The sequence below is a fragment of the Bombus terrestris genome, chromosome 4 (assembly GCF_910591885.1).
Source record: "Bombus terrestris chromosome 4, iyBomTerr1.2, whole genome shotgun sequence".
Classification (NCBI taxonomy): domain Eukaryota; kingdom Metazoa; phylum Arthropoda; class Insecta; order Hymenoptera; family Apidae; genus Bombus; species Bombus terrestris.
The window spans coordinates 12331395-12343123 of NC_063272.1; the positions used below are offsets into that span (position 1 = coordinate 12331395).

Sequence of the window (11729 nt, forward strand, 5' to 3'; positions counted from 1 at the left end):
CGTAATAAATGAAAACAAAAAATTTGTAGGCCTGAAACAAATTTAGAAATGAATGTAAAAGCTATTTAGGACGAGATATTTAGGGCAAGTAGTATATTTCGGTTACATCACAGAAGTATTTGTGTCTTTCTGTGTATATTTTATGTATATTTTCAGCTCAGTTTTAAATTTTATTTATTAAAACGATAAACAAATTCCGAAATATTTTGTATAACACATAGATACATAAAAGCCTCCTACAATAAATTAATAAGTGCAGATAATGAATTATTAATGTGACAATTAGTTAAATTAATTAAATCAGATAGAACGGTGATAGGAGGAAAGTAACAACCACTTAGCTACTATAACTGAGCTGTGAAAGCTATTTAAACCAATCTATTATCGGGAAAAGCGGAAAATCCTAATTCCAGTTGAATCTTCCTTAACTTTCGCTACAAATTTTCTCAACAGTTTAATACATTGGAAATTATAAACTAATAAGACCGTGTGAGAATTTTTTAGAGGAGACTTTAGATTCTTCATCGATTTTTCAAACGTGAACACAATAAGCCTGCGTCTAACACGAAACAAGTCGAGAACAGTGGGCTGCTACGGTGAAACAGGATTGAAGCAACGTGTCGTGCAGCTAGTCGAGAACAAACAAATGTAAACAGGCCGGGGCGTGCATATTGGATGTATCGAGCTTGTTGGCCACGGAGCAGAGCTTCGATTATTTCAGTCCCCTTTTGTTCGTCTCGTTGCTTCCGCTCCATTTCAGACTACGAACCATACGGCCGAAACGCGGCTTTCTTAATTAATTCGATCTCGATCAGAATACGTATGTACATGATTTCATAACTGCATTCTGTCAACAATGAGAGGAATAAGGCAATATTACGATGCGATGATGAATATATGAGATCTTCCGCTTTCCTTCCTTTTTCTTCTCTTATTTTTCTTTTTTGTTTAGTAAATTATAAGCTTATTATTTCCCCCGTCTACGTGCCGCTTTTGTATTGTTCTCTGAGAAAATCTTTATTGTTTGGGCTTGCTTGGGATGACTTTCATCGGATACATTCTTTAATTATTATTCAATAGCAGACTTTTACTCAATTTCACATCTGTATGAGTGGAGTATAATTTAAAAAATATAATTTAAATAGAAAATACTTTACCTATTAAATATTGCAAAAACCACTGCACTCTGAATATCTTTTACCTTTCTGTAAATTATTTGCAATTCTGTACTTTCAGATTTTCTAGAAATACATAAATATTTACAGTGTAATTATCATGACGCTCTTGAAGTATCATTTTGAATCAAGAGAATAAATCCAAATGCTTCTTTTTGTGATTTTAATAAAGAATTAAATAAATCAAAATGTTTCCTCCTTAGATATATATTAAGATCTTGTTGTCAAGCTTCAATGTTCTAAAGCTCTTCTCACGTTTGTTTAATATAGGTTTAACGTCGCATCAACTACCAAGGTATTAACATATACATTGAAATTTATAAAGCTCTCGTGATATTTACAAGTTAATTGAAATTCCTTGTAAACCTTCTCTCATCGGCCTTACTTTACCGAGTATATCGTTCTAACTCGTTTAACTATTCTCGTAAATACGACACTTGTCCATTAAGTCGTCACAAAGGGCACGCGTTTAGCCATAGCGTAGTTTCGAAACTTCAAGAATGCGCGGTTTAACTGATCCCTCAACATTGTTAATCACAGTACATCTGTTACCTTGAAAACTGGAAAGCGTCTATTATACCTGCCTTCCAAATTGCGAACTATGTCAAGAATCTTTAAACTTAATTTTTAACTTGTGTTATTAATAGAGTGCGGATGCATGTTATGTAAATTCAATTTTGCTACTTATACAGTTTAGTAACTTCGCCTGATTTTCACTGTTTAACCCCAGCCATTTCTCAGTTTGGATTAAGTTCCAATAACAAAAATATAATCGGTCATTTTCGGAATCAACAATTTTTTGAGCAATGAAAATTCGTTTATATAGACTAATATCTATAATGGTATCTAAAAAAATTTATTGAAATCTAATCTAATTCATTTGCTAAATTTCGAAGGTTAAGTAAATTAAATAGAACAATAAATAGAAAAAGATATGATATTCTTATTTCATGAAATAAAGTTGCATATGTCATATACGTACAATTCTTGTTTTTATAATCTCTGTAGATATTTTAAAACAAGTACATTATTAAACGGAAGTATGGAAATTATTTGTTGCAGGATGCAAACGGACTTGAACGGAGGACCTGGTCTCGCTGTAGTAGCGGGAGATGTACTTGCTCTGCGAGGAACAGGACTTGCCGCTGCCGAAACATGGGCTCTCCTATGCCAGGCAGCCCAGGCCCTCCAAGATCTTTTTCTTTCAAGTAAGTTCTTATTCTCATTCGACAAAGTATTCTTACTTTAAAAATCCTCAACATAATAGTGAAATATAACATTTCTGTAATATTCGTAATGCTTACAAATATTTTTCGAAAAATGCAGATTATTTTATTCGGCTTGTGAAATGATTAATTGTTAATCGAAAGATGTTACAAAATTATGCATTCAAGAAATGAAACTGTCATATATTTTAAAATAACTAATAAAAATTATACAATTTAAAATAAAAAACAACCGCGCCAGCACCCATTGTCCGACTCATAACTTTTATATGCAGCCGCTCAATGAAGCTTCCTATGTATAGTTTTTTATATAATAGCATATCAATTACTACACATGGGGTAAGATAACCAACAAATACTTTTCGGCCGTATACGTGTTAACCATTTCATATGTTATTTATAAATTTGTGAAATTATATATATAAGAAGATTATAATTGAAAAATGTTTGAAGAAAATGATTGGAATATCCAATTTATATATCTATATAAATATATATGGAATATATCTCTTTCTTTATTAGTACTATTTCGAAAAAATATGTTTCAATGTTAGAAAAAAAAATATATTATTTAAAAAAATGACAAAAGTAAATTTCCGGTACCGGGAATCGAACCCGAGCCTCCTGGGTGAAAGCCAGGTATCCTAGCCACTAGACCATACCGGACTATATTAGAATCTTACTAAGATTCAAACAAAACGCAATTTTTGAACACATAATTTTTCACTTGTATACTAATATTTAAATTATGTTAGATAATTATTTACATACTAAACGCCTTTATAATTTCAATAATCGTAAAATATGTCGTCAAAGTCAACGCTCTGAATAGTTTTTCCGTATACATATTATCGTTACTTGGTTTTAGTCTCCGAGATATTTGCAAAAACCTTTAATTTAGTTTATGTTACGGTTATGCTTCTTTAATTTTCAATTCACAGAAGAAAAAGAAATCAATGGGTTAGGTTTGATATAAATTATTCTTTGACCGCCATAAAACTACCGATAACACCGCAATTCATATTAATCTTTATATTATATTATCGTTATTCGAAATTGCAAACATTTCAGCCGTGATATTGAAAAAAGAGTTGTTCGATTATAAAAATCGTATTGTTGTTGAAAGAGAAACTTTTGTGAATATCTCAGAAATTAAAGCCAAGCGATGGTAATATATATATATAGGGAAAAGTTCTTCAGAATGTTGAATTCGACAACATGTATTAATGTTATTAAGATTGGCAAGGTCGTACGTTTTGTATATAATTTTATTATATTATTTAAAAAAAAGTTGTCTATTTTTATGCAAACAAAATAAAAAGAAAAAGTTTCAAAAATAAATTTCCGGTACCGGGAATCGAACCCGAGCCTCCTGGGTGAAAGCCAGGTATCCTAGCCACTAGACCATACCGGATTATATTATGTCCTTGCGAAGTTTCAAACAAAATGCAGTTTTTGAACACACAATTTTTTATTTATATATTAATATTCAAATTTAGATGATTATTTACAAAGAGAATGACCTCAGTGATTTCAATAATCTTAAACAAATTGATAAAGTCAACATTCTGAATAGCTTTACCCTATACTTGTTACTCTTGTTTGGTTCAATTTCCGAGATATTTGCAAAAATCTTTAATTTAGTTTACGTTACGGTTACGCTTCATTCATTTTCAACTTACATAAGAAAGCAAAAATTAATGGGTTATGTTTGACTTAAATTTTTCTTCGGCAGCCGTAAGGCGACCGATAACGCTATAATTAATATTTATCTTTGTATCACATTATCGTTATTCGAAATTGGAAATATTTTAGTCACGATATTGAAAAAAAGACTGTTCGATTATTAAAATCATACAGAAGCTTTCGTAGTTATCTCTGAAGTTATAGTCAAACGACGGTAACATGTGCAAGGAAAAATTCTTCAGAATGTTGACCTCAATAAAAATTTCAGTCTTTCAGATCGGTAAGGTCGTCTGTTTTGTTAATTATTTCATTAATTTACTAAAAAATACTAGGGTTTTTTATGCAAATAAAATAAGAAAAAATTTCAAAAATAAATTTCCGGTACCGGGAATCGAACCCGAGCCTCCTGGGTGAAAGCCAGGTATCCTAGCCACTAGACCATACCGGATTATATTAGGTCCTTGCTAAGTTTTAAAGAAAACGGAGTTTTTGAACACTATTTTCCATATATATATATATTAATATTGAAATTGTGTTAGATAATTATTTACAAACCGAATGCCTTTATAATTTCAATAATCGTAAAATATGTCGACAAAGTCAACGCTTTGAATAGCTTTTCCCTATACGCGTTACCGCTGCTTGGTTTAGTCTCCGAGATATTTGCAAAAATCATCAATTTAGTTTGCGTTATGGTTATGCTTCATTAATTTTCAACTCATACAAGAAGGGAAAATCAGTGGGTTAGGTTTGATTTAAATTATTCTTCGACCGCCAAAAGGCTGCCAATAACGCTACAATTCATATTAATTTTTATATTATATTATCGTTATTCGAAATTGGAAACATTTCAGCCATGATATTGAAAAAAGAGCTGTTCGATTATCAAAATCGAAAGAGAAACTTTTATGAATATGTCCAAAACGAAAGCTAAGCGACGGTAACATTTGTAGAGAAAAGTTCTTTAAAATATTTACCTCGACAACATATTTTAAGGTCATTAAGATTGGAAAGGTCATCCATTTCGTAAATAATTTCATTAATTTACTAAAAAATATTATGGATTTCTATGCAAATAAGATAAGAAAAAATTTCAAAAATAAATTTCCGGTACCGGGAATCGAACCCGGGCCTCCTGGGTGAAAGCCAGATATCCTAGCCACTAGACCATACCGGATTACGTATACTGCCTCATATTGGAACGTTATTTGTATGGAACATGTACTATTATATAAAATTTTAATGAATTAATCGCTCATATGAGTAATTTTCAATATCCGAATCGTAATCAATACTTGAAAAATAAAATCTCATATAAAACTTATCTATTTTATAAGAAATAATATGGAAAGTAAAATCATATAATTGTTGGAAATAATAATAGTTAATAAGCATTTAATAAAGTAATATAAATTTAAATTTGTCCATATGTAGTATAATAAGTAAACTACCTAATAAGTAATCTACCTAATAAGTAAACAAAATAAAATATAATGAACTTTATCTTATCTATTCGTTATACCAATCGTGTTAATTTCGACAAATATTTTTTATCTATGGTGATTTAAACTTGTGTTTTAGTTCACCAATGTTTTCTTTAACAACTTGAAATAAAATAAATTGTGCAAGCTCTATTCTTGCGAAATATTTAACAACGAAAAAGGAAACAAATCTTAAATTTACATGTTGAATTCAATTTATTAAAAACTTAACTCCGTATCAAAAATTTTGCCATAAGACTTCTTTGAATAAAAAAATAATGAAAGGCCTGTTCTAGATGTTCTTGCTTAAACTATTGCCCACTATAGCTCGTGCCCTTAGACACACCCCATATAATTTTCCTTAAACCTAACTCTAATCCTCATCGGATTCGCGGAGAAAAGTCTTCATTCGAAAAGTGAGGGAAATTGACGTTACTGTTAATTGGTCAATTTCCATGTTGGTGGTTAGGGAAGGGTGCTAGCCGCCCTTAAGAGAAAGTTGCTAGCGGGAAGCGTCGTTCGTGAAAAAATAGGTTTCTCATATTTTCCCGTAGATGGGACAAAGACTATTTGTCTGTTTGAAGGACTTTAGTTAACTAAATCTTGAGATTTATAACGGGTCCTCAGGCTAGCTAAACATATACTGTGGAGATGCGTTAACATCTGGCAATCATCTTACTCGAAGAATAGAGCGTGTAGCGAGCCACGGGACAAAAACCGTTGGGATGTTTACTGTCGGATGCCGCTACAACTATTTCTTTGTCTTAAGAAGAGCTATACTATTACCCCGTACCTTTGTTAGACAAAGCGTTCATCCCTTGACCGCGGCTACGTTCGGCGACTGGTTGTCGCCTCGAGCCCGAGCTCACTATCATAAATACAGTCACTATACACTATCATAAATACAAATAAATACAGTCAGATCGAATGACAACAATTTCTTAATACGGCTATGGTGGAATCTAGATTGCAGTACTAAGGGATCTTCTCAAAGTTTCAAAGGGAAAGTTCCGGTGTTCTTTCATCTCCGACATATAAATACTGCTAAATATTTTTAGCAATTAATGTTTACATTATAAAACAAAAAATGATACATATTTTGCTTTTAAGACACAAGTAATTTAAAAATATTCTACAATGGTGGTTAAAAACTCGTTCAAATTTGCTTTAGGCAACGTTCAGCAAAAGAATGGTACGTCAGTTGATTCATAGAATCTCAGCAGACATTTTCCAGTGCTCGAGATTTAGTTATTGTTATAGGGTCTCGTCATAAAACTGTCGGTTCGAGCGGTGTAAGTTACTTATGTAACTTTTCCTCGTGTATTTTAGGTAGGCTTTTGCCTTCTGCATCCTACCCTTGTCTTACAGACCAAGAAATAATATATAGGTATAAAAGAAACTTAAATTTTATGTAATACGAATGTATATAAAAAAAATAGCTAATTCAAAAACATCTCATTATACAAATTAAAAAATTTAAATTTTTGACAATTTGAAAATTTGAATTTTTGAGAATTTGAAAATTTGAATTTTTGAGAATTTGAAAATTTGAATTTTTGAAAATTTAAATTTATGAAAATTTGAAAATTTGAATTTATGAAAATTTGAAAATCTGAATTTTTGAAAATTTGAATTTTTGAATTTTTGAAAATTTGAATTTTTGAAAATTTGAAAATTTGAATTTTTGAAAATTTGAATTTTTGAAAATTTGAAAATTTGAATTTATGAAAATTTGAAAATTTGAATTTTTGAAAATTTGAAAATATAAATTTTTGAAAATTTGAAAATTTGAATTTTTGAAAATTTGAAAATTTAAATTTTTGAAAATTTGAAAATTTGAATTTTTGAAAATAAAAATTATTGAAAATTTGAAAATTTGAAAATTTAAATTTTTGAAAATGTGAAAATTTGAATTTTTGAAAATTTGAAAATTTGAATTTATGAAACTTTGAAAATCTGAATTTTTGAAAATTTGAAATTTTGAAAATTTGAAATTTTGAAAATTTGAAAATTTGAATTTTTAAAAATTTAAATTTTTGAAAATTTGAAAATTTGAAAATTTAAATTTTCGAAAATTTGAAAATTTGAATTTATGAAACTTTGAAAATCTGAATTTTTGAAAATTTGAAAATTTGAATTTTTGAAAATTTGAAATTTTGAAAATTTGAATTTTTGAATTTTTGAAAATTTGAATTTTTGAAAATTTGAAAATTTGAATTTTTGAAAATTTGAATTTTTGAAAATTTGAAAATTTAAATTTTTGAAAATTTGAATTTTTGAATTTTTAAAAATTTAAGTTTTTGAAAATTTGAATTTTTGAAAATTTGAAAATTTGAAATTTTGAAAATTTGAATTTTTAAAAATTTAAATTTTTGAAAATTTGAAATTTTGAAAATTTGAAAATTTGAATTTTTAAAAATTTAAATTTTTGAAAATTTGAAATTTTGAAAATTTGAAAATTTGAATTTTTAAAAATTTAAATTTTTGAAAATTTGAAAATTTGAAAATTTAAATTTTTGAAAATTTGAAAATTTGAATTTATGAAACTTTGAAAATCTGAATTTTTGAAAATTTGAAAATTTGAATTTTTGAAAATTTGAATTTTTGAATTTTTAAAAATTTAAATTTTTGAAAATTTGAATTTTTGAATTTTTAAAAATTTAAGTTTTTGAAAATTTGAATTTTTGAAAATTTGAAAATTTGAAATTTTGAAAATTTGAATTTTTGAAAATTTGAATTTTTGAATTTTTAAAAATTTAAATTTTTGAAAATTTGAAAATTTAAATTTTTGAAAATTTGAATTTTTGAATTTTTAAAAATTTAAATTTTTGAAAATTTGAATTTTTGAATTTTTAAAAATTTAAGTTTTTGAAAATTTGAATTTTTGAAAATTTGAAAATTTGAAATTTTGAAAATTTGAATTTTTAAAAATTTAAATTTTTGAAAATTTGAAATTTTGAAAATTTAAATTTTTGAAAATTTGAAATTTTGAAAATTTGAATTTTTAAAAATTTAAATTTTTGAAAATTTGAAAATTTAAATTTTTGAAAATTTGAAAATTTGAATTTTTGAAAATTTGGAAATTTAAATTTTTGAAAATTTGAGAATTTAAATTTTTGAAAATTTGAAAATTTGAATTTTTGAAAATTTGGAAATTTAAATTTTTGAAAATTTGAAAATTTGAATTTTTGAATATTTGAATATTTAGCTATTTATTTTATAAACATCTCATCTGTTTATTACCATAAAGATAATACGGCAATACCGCTTTATTATGCAAGTTAAAATCAATAACGTTTTCAATTATGGTGTCCGATGTATTCCCCTCACATTAAGTCGTCGTCTGTGAGTAACATCGCAAGTTACAATGCAACTATGAGTGGTGAATCATGTGCATTTGTCTGTATTTCGAGCGTTAAACCAGCGATTTCCTGTGATTCTGTATTTGTGAAATGAGTAAGTTCATTGTTACTAGCTTTCCAACATTTTCGTAAAAATATTCGTGTTTACAAATTAACACTTTATTAATAAACTCTCTTTCTACATAACTGTATAGAACTAATGATTTTTATTATAATATCAGATATTTCGGCATCGATAGTTCGAGTATTAGAAAGTTCGATCATAAACAAGGTTAATTTACGATCTTTCTATATTTTGGCTTGTACTAAACATACAGTGACTACAAAAGATATTTGTACATACTCTTACTTTTCAATGAACAATCTTCTTTATTAGGTTTTACATGTTATTTTCACAATAGGTACAACATTTTTGTAATCAGATGAAAATACTTGGACTTGATTATTTAGTATGCAAACCTTATACTAAATACGATGCTGTGCGAATATATTACTTTTTGTAGTTACTATATGTTCCGCAAAATCCATTAAATATTCATAAATTACCGATCAGTTATCATAATCAACCTACTTGGCATGGAATTATTTTCATCCAACCATCAATTTATCGTCGAAGACACACACGCAGGACGTCTATCTAATACGCGTACGCTGCACAATTTGAATAGCGTGTGTCCAAACATGCAACGACGATGCGATACGATACGAAATGGAAAGCGGAACGTAATATTATAGAGGTTGGAAACGCGGTTTGGATCGATGGCACTAAATCTCCGGACAAAGGCTATTCAGAGCGTTGTTAAATCGCATGATCACGCCGATTACGGTTTGCACGCTTGGATCAGGAAGTCAAACGTCGTGCAACCGACATTAAATATTCAATAATCACAAGGCGTGGAGAAACGTGACTGTCAAGGTACCGTTCATCTGCACCCGTTGCCTCCCTCCCACGATGCATTTTCTACTAAGAGGTATCTACTTTCGAATTCTACTTTCTTCGCTTCTGTAACAAGCGTGAACTAAGCTCAGCTTTACGCTAATTTTAAGATGAATCGTGGTTCAATGAGACCATGATGTAGGAGAAATCTATACAAAATTATATACTTAGGGGTCTAAGTCTATAACTTTTGATTTAACAAATAGTTGTAAGGATAAAATACTTTTGAGTGTCGATAAGTAGACCCTGTCCGCATGTTATTCTTTCACCAGGACATCTGTGGAGGATACGCTATCCTGAAGTATCCTATATCATACATATCTATATATAGGACAACCGGTAAATTTGCTTCATCTATGTGACAACGAGGCCCTTAAATTTTCCTAACAGGACCATTCCTTTTCGTAACGGCGAATGGATTGGAATCGATTTGTATTCTGGGATTAGCTAAACGTCTTAAAATAGCGGCCGTAAAACGGAGTTTTGATCGTACATTACGAAGTGTAGACTTTATTGAAACGTATATTTCTCACATTGTCAATATTGTATGACCAAAATGAGCAAATGTCCGGATACTTTGGTTTGATAACGACTGTTCAAATAGATAAGATTGATTTCTAGAGATTGTTATTTATTTACAATAAACTTATTTTATGTATTAAATAGGGTTTTTTAATCTGTATTGTGATTTTAATATAAAATTTGATTTTAACTCTTAATGTGGCCTACCCCTCCTTCTTTTTTTTTAGATAAGTGCAAAATGTACACATTTCATGAATGCTTTATTACATAGTAATTAATAATAATCGCGAAAACTAAAAAATATTTCCTTCTAAATTTCAAAAAGAATTCCGGTACCGGGAATCGAACCCGAGCCTCCTGGGTGAGAGCCAGGTATCCTAGCCACTAGACCATACCGGAGATGTTAGTTCTGTTGAATGATTATGGAATCAACCAAAATTTGCCAAGGCAAAATTTTATTATTTATTGTTTTAAATATAATAAACATATATTTAATATCAATTAATTTTTTTACAAAATACGTGAATTGTTGGTAGAACAAATAATTTGCCGTTGCGTAAAATAATACAAATTTATAGAAGTATGTAGTTTATACAGTATAATATAATAAATAAGTAAAGTATAATAATTGATCATACAAAAATTATTTAGTCCTATACGCTTATACTTTATGCTTACCTATGCATGCTAAATTTGGGAATAAATACTGTGCAATTCAGATTCCCTTTGAAATTATACTCCTATTTCATTAAATATTGTTGATCAATTCCTGTTTGATAATTGATAGTTAAATTAATTATAAAATATTGAAAACAATATCTTTTACCAATCTTCACTTGTCCAATGCTTATGAGCTTTAGCAAATGCAAGTCGCCTTTTTCAATTCCTGGAACTCGGTAGTGGTTTCTTTTGGGATTTTCGTCCTCTTAAGTAAAAGTCTTTTAATCTTCTCCTAACAGTTTTAGCACTAATTTGTGTATCGTTTTTATAGTTTATCTCTGCAGCAATATTATTTTTACTACGAAAACGATCCTTTTCGCTCAATCGATGAATCCGGCGATCCATCTTCGGCGTTGTTTTCCATGGTGTTCCGTTTCTCGGTTAATCGCAATACATGCCTGTCTTTATTTAAAAATTTATAAAAATTTATACCAAGCTTGCTTACAAGCCGTTCCCGACCTGTTTACTATATTTGCCATTTCGGTGAAGGTTTTACTTTGCGTTCGCAGCCTTACGATTTCTTCCCTTTCGTTTTCAAGTAAATTCTTTGATTTACCCATAGTCTATTCCTACCTAAATAAATCTTAAGCAATAAAAAGTACACTAAAGAATGATTTTGA

At 28.9% G+C, this 11729-nt stretch overlaps 1 long non-coding RNA gene and 5 other non-coding genes across 8 annotated transcripts in view; 1 reads left to right on the top strand and 5 right to left on the bottom strand.

Annotated features, from left to right (window-relative positions):
• LOC125384996 overlaps positions 1-2523 on the top strand; it is a 33925-nt gene extending 31402 nt beyond the window's left edge. Inside the window, exon 3 of one of the 3 annotated variants that reach the window (XR_007223905.1) lies at positions 2238-2523. This is a non-coding gene — a long non-coding RNA (uncharacterized LOC125384996). The remainder of the gene's footprint in view (positions 1-2237) is intronic. The other 2 variants (XR_007223904.1, XR_007223903.1) reach the window with 2 other exon arrangements.
• A 472-nt stretch (positions 2524-2995) lies between these two features.
• On the bottom strand, positions 2996-3067 carry TRNAE-UUC. The gene has a single exon. It is a non-coding gene; the product is annotated as a tRNA-Glu (tRNA).
• Positions 3068-3743: 676 nt separating this feature from the next.
• TRNAE-UUC lies at positions 3744-3815 on the bottom strand. Its single transcript has one exon. It is a non-coding gene; the product is annotated as a tRNA-Glu (tRNA).
• Positions 3816-4463: 648 nt separating this feature from the next.
• TRNAE-UUC lies at positions 4464-4535 on the bottom strand. The gene has a single exon. It is a non-coding gene; the product is annotated as a tRNA-Glu (tRNA).
• Positions 4536-5192: 657 nt separating this feature from the next.
• TRNAE-UUC lies at positions 5193-5264 on the bottom strand. Its single transcript has one exon. It is a non-coding gene; the product is annotated as a tRNA-Glu (tRNA).
• A 5452-nt stretch (positions 5265-10716) lies between these two features.
• TRNAE-CUC lies at positions 10717-10788 on the bottom strand. Its single transcript has one exon. It is a non-coding gene; the product is annotated as a tRNA-Glu (tRNA).
• Between the last annotated feature and the right edge of the window lie 941 nt (positions 10789-11729).